Source organism: Gracilinanus agilis, chromosome 2 (assembly GCF_016433145.1).
Source record: "Gracilinanus agilis isolate LMUSP501 chromosome 2, AgileGrace, whole genome shotgun sequence".
NCBI lineage: Eukaryota > Metazoa > Chordata > Mammalia > Didelphimorphia > Didelphidae > Gracilinanus > Gracilinanus agilis.
The window spans coordinates 491392829-491402481 of NC_058131.1; positions in this window are offsets into that span (position 1 = coordinate 491392829).

The window sequence follows — 9653 nt, forward strand, 5'->3', positions numbered from 1 at the left end:
AGAGAGAGAGAGAGAGAGAGAGAGAGAGAGAGAGAGAGAGAGAGAGAGAGAGAGAGAGAGAGAGAGAGAGAGAGAAAAAACATTGATAACATTATGTGCAAGGTACTATTCTAAACTCTGGCATGAAAAGAAAATTGTTAAATGTTAAAGACAGTCATTGCCCAAAAGGAGCTAAATTATAATAGTAGAAGATAACAGATAAAGGGAAATTTTAACTGTGGTTTGGTTGGAACTGAACAAACTAAATTGATGCTTCATTAGGGGTATGATAAAGTAAAACTTCATATATATATATATATATTTTCCAAGTGTTTTCCTAGGTAGAGTCAAGTTTCTTTTGGTAAGGAGATGGGGTAGGGGTTGGAGAGAGTAATTTCTGAAGCTGAGGCAGCATGGTTTGGAATTGTGGCCAGGAAGTGAGGTGACGTCTAAGGGAACTTCCAACTCTCAATCTAATATCTTATGATCCTATGAAATGAGGAGAAAAAATAACAACTGTGCAACTAGAGCATGGTATCTATTCATTCATTACTATGGGATTATTCCCTTTAGTGCATTTTTAAAGTGCTATACAAACAAAAAGAAAATTCTCAATAGAGAAATATAGGATTATGTGGATAATGGAAATAGTTTCCTTTTCATTCCTATAAATAGCTTTTTGAGGTCAGGTTTAAGGTGTTTGATGGAAGAAGCACAGTAATGCACTGTAGTACTGTCTATACCTTACCTAATAAAAAGAAAAACAAGTTCTAAAGATGAAGAAATAATTTTAAAAAATAATAAATCAAAATAGATAAAATAGTCAAAAATATGAAAGCTTTAAAATTGAAATGAAATGAAAATTATTAAACATAAAATTAAATATAAATACAAATTAAATAATAACAACAAAATATATGTTAAAATAACAAACTTATAGTTTCACTTCACACCCATTTCAGAGGAGCTGTGGGAAGACATGCATATTAATATACTATTTGTGGAGCAACACCTCTTGGTGGAAAGTAATTTGGAATTAAGTGAGAAAATCACTTAACTGTTCATAACATTTGACTTGGCATTCCTACTTCTGGGCCTAACATACCTCATGGAAGTAAAAGATATAAAGTCTCTATATATTTAAAAATATTAAAACTGAACTTTTGTGGTAGCAAAGAACCAAGATAAAGTAGTTGCCCATTCTTTAGTGAATGATTTTAAAATTGTGGCATAAGATTTCAGTGAGTTATTGTGTCATTATAAATTGTGAGCCTAAGGAATTATGAAGAGAAAGTAAAAATAACATACCACATATTTCTGTTGGGCTGGAACCAATGACCATATTTTACATATATTATAAGGTTTGATAATACAAAATAAAATGATATAACAATTCATCAGACAGTGTAAATATTGTTAGTTGTACTAATAAGGATATACTATATCATATCTACCTTGACTGAAAACAACATTGAAAAGGAATAATTTTTTTAAACTCTTACCTTCCATTTTAGAGTCAACACTGTGTATTTGATCCAAGAAAAAAGAGCACGAAGACTTAGGCAATGGGGATTAAGTGACTTGTCCAGGATTACATAGCTAGGAAATGTCTGAGGCCTGATTTGAACTTCCCATCTCTGGACCTGACTCTCAATCCACTGAACTATGTAGCTGCCTTCAAATTCTAATTTATTGTAATGAAAAATTTTCATCGAAGATATGAATATCTTCAGAGAGACATGGAAGACTTGAATGTAGAATGTTGTATACGTTGTCAAATGAAGTATCTGTGTTATTTTTAACTGCTTTTTCATTGTTACCAATAATGCCTAAGTGAGTCAAATTAATTGGCTCATATTTGTGGTGTGAATTTTCTAAGTATTAATAATAAAAAAATAAACATCAAATGTAAAATATTTATTTTTACAAAGGGAGTGTAATTTTTTTTAATTTATGAAAGTGTATCATAGGAAACTCTAAATCTTATGGAAATATTTCCTAAAATTAAATTAAGAAAAAAACATTACATGGAATGAAAAGGAGACTAAAAATAAAATAAGTAATTTAACTCCTGAAAAAGGCATTATTGACTTAGAATGTACATTGAGACATGTTTTGGACATAGGACATGTGGGAATTTGTTTTGCTGCACTATATATAATTTTTCAGAAGGATTTCAATGTGGTGTTCAGTGAAGGGAGAAAGAATTACTTGTAAAAACAGATAAGAAAATAAATGGTATCTGAAGATGAAGTGTCTTTTATGAAGAATAAAAGTCAATAACACTAGATCAGATGGAACAGGAAGAGAATTAAGACCAAAGATGATGAAATAGAAAGCAATAGTATAATTGGGCACTCTACAACTCTTCCACAAAGATTCAGAAAATATAAAAATGAACCTTTATTGGGAAATGCAAGGGAAAATGACAACAATAATGTATCTTTTTGACAGCCCAACTTAGCATGAGAAGAAAAATAGAGAGATCTTCAAACACTGCGGATGGAGTTTAACTAGAAGTCACTAGGCTGTTAAATAAATATTTATTAAGTGCTTATTATATGTCTAACACTGTGATACTTAGTGCCGGAGATACAAAAGAAGCCAAAAGTCAGTCCCTGTTCTTTAGAATCTCACTATCTAAAGGGAGATGCTTGATGTACTAGATAGCTTTAATTTCTCATCTGAAAACTATCTATTCATACCCTTTGACTTATCAATTGGGAAATGATTTATATTCTTATATATATGTATCTATTCTTTAATATATATATTCTTATAATCTCCTTATAATTTTGAAATAAAGCCATTATCAGATATATTTCCCTGAGACATTTCTCCTCAGATTCTGTGGGGTAAGGAACCTCATTGTCCTCTGGCATGCAACCTGCCCTTGCTCAGTCTGTCTGCTCAATCTTTGCTCCCCTCTCACCTCAGTGAGACAGCCCTTTCCTACTAGTGGATGCTGTTCTGTGCTGGATAAAGAGCTTTATAGCTCCAAAATTTGGTAGAAAGTTATGGTTTAAGATTGCTTGGAGAGAAATTTGGGAGGGCTCAGAAGAATTATTATGTCACTCTACCATTGTGGTACCAAAAATTGCACTTTCTAATAAATAACAATTTAAAGCATTATATTGGACTATAGCTTTGATTTCTTCTCACACATATGATAAGAGATTAGTGCTTTATTGAAACTGTGGAAAGCAATCCTGGGAGACAGGAGAAACTCAAAAAAAGTACCATACAGATGATTAATCATAAAGAAATAAAAATGATGAATTGTTTACATGCTTTTTTCTAGATTACATGTCGATACAATTTTCAATACTCATTTTCTAACATTTTGCAATCCCTGTTCTCTCTTTCTCTCCAATCCCTCCTGAAGAAGGCAGGTAATGTGATACAGGTTGCACATATGTTATCATATAATGCACATGTCAATTGCATAATCTTTTGGACAATTTTTTGTTAATTGAGGGCATGTTGCATGTGTCCTTTTTGAACTCTATTATTGATAAATTTCTTACGGGAAGTCTAATAAAATTTCAAAATGTTTTCTTTTTTATGTTGGTGGCCTTATACAAATAAAGGTAATATAAGGTAATATGGATAGGGGGAAGGAAGAATCTAGAAGGGGCTATTATAGATAATTCTGTGCAATAAGGAGCCTAATTGTCCACTGGCATTCAGCCTGTCCTTGGCTCAGACTGTCTGCTCAATCTTTGCTTTTCTCTCACCTCAGTGAGACAGATCTTTCCTACTAATGGATGCTAATTTTGTAGCATAAGTAGAAGATAATACAAACAAGGTAGAAGAGAAGAATCGGAAGCAGGTTATATTTGAATCTCCCCTTTTATTTGAAATTGTTTGGTACAAAAATAACTTTAAACATGAAAGCAAGAGAGAATTGGTAGAAGGGAAAGGTTGATATTAGAAAGTAGGAAAATTAAAACAGGAGATAATTCTTAGGCAAAACAAATTCTAACAATGGTTAGTGGATTACTAAGAGCCACATAAAAGGTAAGAAAGAATAACAAGATTTTATTGGACTCCAGGAACAGAAGAGAAAAAGGGAAACAAAGGAAGAGAAGCAAGTTTCATCGAATCAAGAGCAGTAGTGCTGAGCACACTCCTTTTCTCTTACTGAATTCTTAATAAAGAATAAAACTGAGAAACTGAACAAGACAATCATCATCCTTGATTCTGAAGGACTCATGATGACACACACTAGGCACCTCCTGAGAAAGAAATGAAAGATTCAAAGTGCAGATTGAGAAAGAATAAATGTGGCCTCAGACAATTTACTGTGTGATCAAACTCTGCTTCCCTCAGTTTCTTTAGTTGTGAAAGGGGGCTAATAATAGCATTGTTTCCACATGTGTTGGTGAGGATTAAATGAGACAGTGTTTGAAAAAATAAGCTCCACTGTCTAACATGTTTTTGTTGTTAAATTGTTCAGTTGTTAAATTGTGTCTAACTCTTCATGACCCCATGGAACATAGCTATTCTTGGGATATACTTTGCAAGAATAATGGACTAAGTGTACTTGTTACAACGATTTTATTTTGCTTTAATTTTCATTTTGTGGGAAGAGGGAGGAAGAGAAGGTGGATTTTAATAAATTCAAGACAATTTTTAAGGAAGATGCATGTTGAATATAGCTAGGATTTGATAAAAAAAACTAATTGGTTAAAATGAAATCATTATAAAAATTTTCCCTGATGGTCTCATTGTCAAGATATGTGAGGAAGAGCTTCAAATTTATGAGATTAAGAATGATACCGATGATTCCAGGTTAAGATGGCAGCAGAGTAAGAAGCAGCTCTTAACCTCTCCTGACCAAAACACACAAAACTCCTCAAGGGGACATAAAAACAAGTCCAGACAAATGGAGGAACCCCACAACAGGGCACAGCGTGGAAGGTACGTAGAATCGAGACATTTACATGATATAAAGGGGTGAAACAGCTCTCACTAAATCTCGAGCTGAGCAACCACCCAACCCCTACCCCCTCCACACACACCACCTATCACGCCGAAGCCAGCTTAAAAGAAATAGAGCAAGTTTGGGGCACTCGTCGAGTCATTGGCAGCTCCAGGGCTGTTCCTGAGAGCAACAAGACTTAAGACCCCAAAAAGCTAAAGAACGCACACGAACTCTGAGCGCGGGAGCAGGACGCAGAGCACAGGCGCGGTTGGAGGCAAAGGTGGAGGCAGACACAGCCACGAGCTAAGGCTCTGAAATCCTGAGTGGGGAACCAGTGTAGACTGGTATACTACTGTGGAAGCAGCGCCCTGAGACTTGTAAAGAAACGTCCTGCAGAGGATCAAGCAAGGGGGTCCAACAGGGGGGTTGGACCTTGGAAAAAACCAGAACTCTGACCTAAGGAGCCAAAAGACCGCGGACAGACCCTGAGCTAGAGGATAAACCTGAGAAGCTGCTGGGCTAACTATGGCTACGCAGTCTCAGGAAGTTCAGAAGAAAAAGATTAACAACAAGAAAAAGAAGTCTTTAACACTCGACAACTTTTACACAGAGAAAATCCAGACAACCGAGCAAACAGAGGAGGAGAACAAACAAGCATCCGGACCCTCCTCAAATAAGGAATACTCCTCACAAACTATGGAAGAGTTCAAAACTGAGATTTTGAGGAAAATAGAAGAGATCTGGCAAGAAAATAACATTTTAAAAGGTAGAATTGGAAAGTGCGGCTCAGAAACCAAATGAACTGATGAGCAAATTGAACACCAGAAATGACCAGATTGAAAAGGAATACCAGAAGATTATAGCCGAAAACCAGAAGATTATAGCTGAAAACCAGAAGATTATAGCCGAAAACCAATCCCTAAAGGCTAGAATTGAGCAATTAGAAGCTAATGATCTCTCAAGACAACAAGAACAAATAAAACAAAGTCAAAAGACTGAAAAAATAGAAGGAAACATGAAATATCTCAATGAGAGAGTGACAGACCAAGAAAACCGGTCTAGAAGAGACAACTTGAGAATTATTGGTCTTCCAGAAAAACCAGAAATTAATAGAAACCTGGACTCCATACTAACAGAAATTATTCAGCAAAATTGCCCTGAAGTCCTACAACAAGAAGGCAATATAGACATTGAAAGGATCCATAGAACACCCACTACATTCGATCCAGAGGAAAAAAGTTCGAAATATTATTGCCAAATTCAAAAGCTTTCAAGCAAAAGAAAAAATCTTACAAGAAGCCAGAAAGAGACAATTCAAATATCAAGGAGCACCAATCAGGATCACACAGGATCTGGCAGCCTCCATGCTAAAAGATCTCAAGGATTGGAATACGATATTCAGAAAGGCAAGAGAGCTGGGCCTGCAACCACGGATCAACTACCCATCAAAATTGACTATATATTTCCAGGGGAAAGTATGGGCATTCAACAAAATTGAAGAATTCCAGGTATTTCCACAAAAAAGACCAGGGCTAAATGGAAAGTTTGATATCCAACCACAAAAATCGAGAGAAACATGAAAAGGTGAATAAGATACAGAGGGGAAAGAAAGAAAGCTCATATTTTTTAAATTTGCCTTTTTAAGGGCCTCAGTGAGATCTAATTATCTGTATTCCTATGTAGATAAATGTTATGTATAATTCTTTGTAGTGAACTCTACTCACTATTATAGTATTCACTATTATAGTAATCAGAAGAATAATACACAGGGTGAGGGTGAAACACTAAATAATCTAAGATGACATGAGGGATGGGAAAGAGGGGTTGAATAGCAGGGGACACCAAGAGAAAATTGAGTGAATGAGAAAAATAGGATATTCTATTACACACAAAAGGGGCATGGGGGAGAGGGGACAAATACTATTATAAGAAGGAGAAGAAGAGAGCATTATGAGGTAATAATCAAACCTTACCATCAGTGTAATCAACCCGGAGAGGGAAGAGTAGCTATACTATCCATTGGGACATAAAACTCTTATCTAACCCTTCTGAGAAAGTTAGAAGGGATAAACCAAGGAGAACAGGGGAGTGGGGAGGTCAAACAAAGGGAGGGGAGAAGAAGGTGGAGGGAATTCATAAGGCCTTTAAAAACAAAAAGAGGGGGAAAATAAGGGAGGTTTAGAAAGGGAAGTTAATCAAGGGAGGGGCTAAGGGATAGTGGCTTAATGGCAAACCAATGGTTTAAAAGGAAATAGTATAAGAAAAAGAGGGTAGGAATAGGGGAGAATATGAAAATGTCAGCAAATGCACAACTGATGATTATAACTCTGAATGTGAATGGGATGAACTTGCTCATAAAACAGAAGCGAATAGCAGAGTGCATTAGAAACCAAAACCCTACAATATGTTGTCTACAAGAAACACATATGAGCTGGGTGGACATAGACAAGTTTAAGGTTCAGGGCCTGAGCAAAATCTTTTGGGCGTCAAATGAGAAAAAGAAGGCAGGAGTGGCTATTATGATTTCTGACAAAGCCAAAGTAAAAATAGATATGATTAAAAAAGACAGGGAAGGTCATTACATCCTGATTAAAGGCAGTATAAACAATGAAGAAATAACACTGCTCAATATGTATGCACCAAGTGGCATAGCACACAAATTCATAAAGGAGAAACTGGCAGAGCTCAAGAAGGAAATAGATAGTAAAACCATACTAGTGGGAGATCTAAATATTCCTCTGTCAGATCTAGATAAATCAAACCGAAAAATAAATAAGAAAGTGGTAAGAGAGGTGAATGAAGTCCTAGAAAAAATAGATTTAATTGATATGTGGAGAAAAATAAATAAGGACAAAAAGGAATACACCTTCTTTTCAGCTGCACATGGCACATTCACAAAGATTGACAATATTATAAGGCATAGAATCATTGCAAACAAATGCAAAAGAGCAGAAATAATAAATGTAACCTTCTCAGATCATAATGCAATAAAAATAATAATTAGTAAGGGCACCTGGACAGGAAAATCAAAAACCAATTGGAAATTGAATAATATGATTCTCCAAAACCAATTTGTCAAAGAAGGAAATCAGAGAAACAATCAACAATTTCATGGAAGAAAATGACAATGATGAGACATCCTACCAAACTCTGTGGGATGCAGCCAAGGCAGTACTCAGGGGGAAATTTATATCCTTGAGTGCATATATTAACAAATTAAGGAGGGCAGAGATCTATGAATTGGGCATGCAACTCAAAAAATTAGAAAGCGAGCAAATTGAAAATCCCCAGATGAAAACTAAATTAGAAATAATAAAAATCAAAGGAGAAATTAATAAAATAGAAAGTTAAAAACTATTGATTTAATAAATAAAACTAGAAGCTGGTACTTTGAAAAAACAGATAAAACAGACAAAGTACTGGTCAATCTACTAAAAAAAAAGAAAGGAGAAAACCAAATTGACAGTATCAAAGATGAAAAGGGAGACCTCACCTCTAATGAAGGGGAAATTAAGGCAATCATTAAAAACTATTTTGCCCAATTATATGGCAATAAATATAACAATTTAGGAGATATGGACGAATATTTACAAAAATATAAACGGCCTAGATTAACAGCAGAAGAAATAGAATAATTAAATAATCCCATATCAGAAAAAGAAATTGAACAAGCCATCAAAGAACTCCCTAAGAAAAAATCGCCAGGGCCTGATGGATTCACAAGTGAATTCTATCAGACATTCAAAGAGCAAATAATTCCAATACTATACAAATTATTTGATATGATAAGCAAAGAAGGAGTCCTACCAAATTCCTTTTATGACACAGTTATGGTACTGATTCCAAAGCCAGGGAGATCAAAAACAGAGAAAGAAAACTACAGACCAATCTCCCTAATGAACATAGATGCAAAAATCTTAAATAGAATATTAGCAAAGAGACTCCAGCAAGTAATTAAGAAGATCATCCACCATGATCAGGGGGGATTTATACCAGGAATGCAAGGTTGGTTCAACATTAGGAAAACCTTCCACATAATTGACCGTATCAACAGTCTAACAAACAAAAATCACATGATTATCTCAATAGATGCTGAAAAAGTCTTTGACAAAATACAGCATTCATTCCTTTTGAAAACACTAAAAAGTATAGGAATAGAAGAACCTTTCCTAAAAATAATAAAGAGTATATACCTAAAACCATCAACAAACATCATATGCAATGGGGATAAATTAGAAGGCTTCCCAATAAATTCAGGAGTAAAGCAAGGATGCCCCATTATCACCTCTATTATTCAACATAGTACTAGAAACACTAGCAGTTATAATTAGAGAAGAAAAAGAAATTGAAGGTATCAAAGTAGGCAAGGAGGAGACTAAGCTATCACTCTTTGCAGATGATATGATGGTATACTTAAAAAATCCTAGAGAAGCTTGTAGAAATAATCAACAACTTTAGCAAAGTTGCAGGATACAAAATAAATGCACATAAATCATCAGCATTTCTATACATTACCAACACACTGGAGCAGCAAGAAGTAGAAAGAGAAACACCATTTAAAATCACCCTAGACAACGTAAAATACTTAGGAATCTACCTACGAAAACAAACACAGCAATTATAAGAAAACAACTACAAAACACATTCCAAACAAATAAAACTGGATCTAAACAATTGGAAAGCCATTGATTGCTCATGGGTAGGACGAACTAACATAATAAAAATGACAATTCTACCCAAATTAATT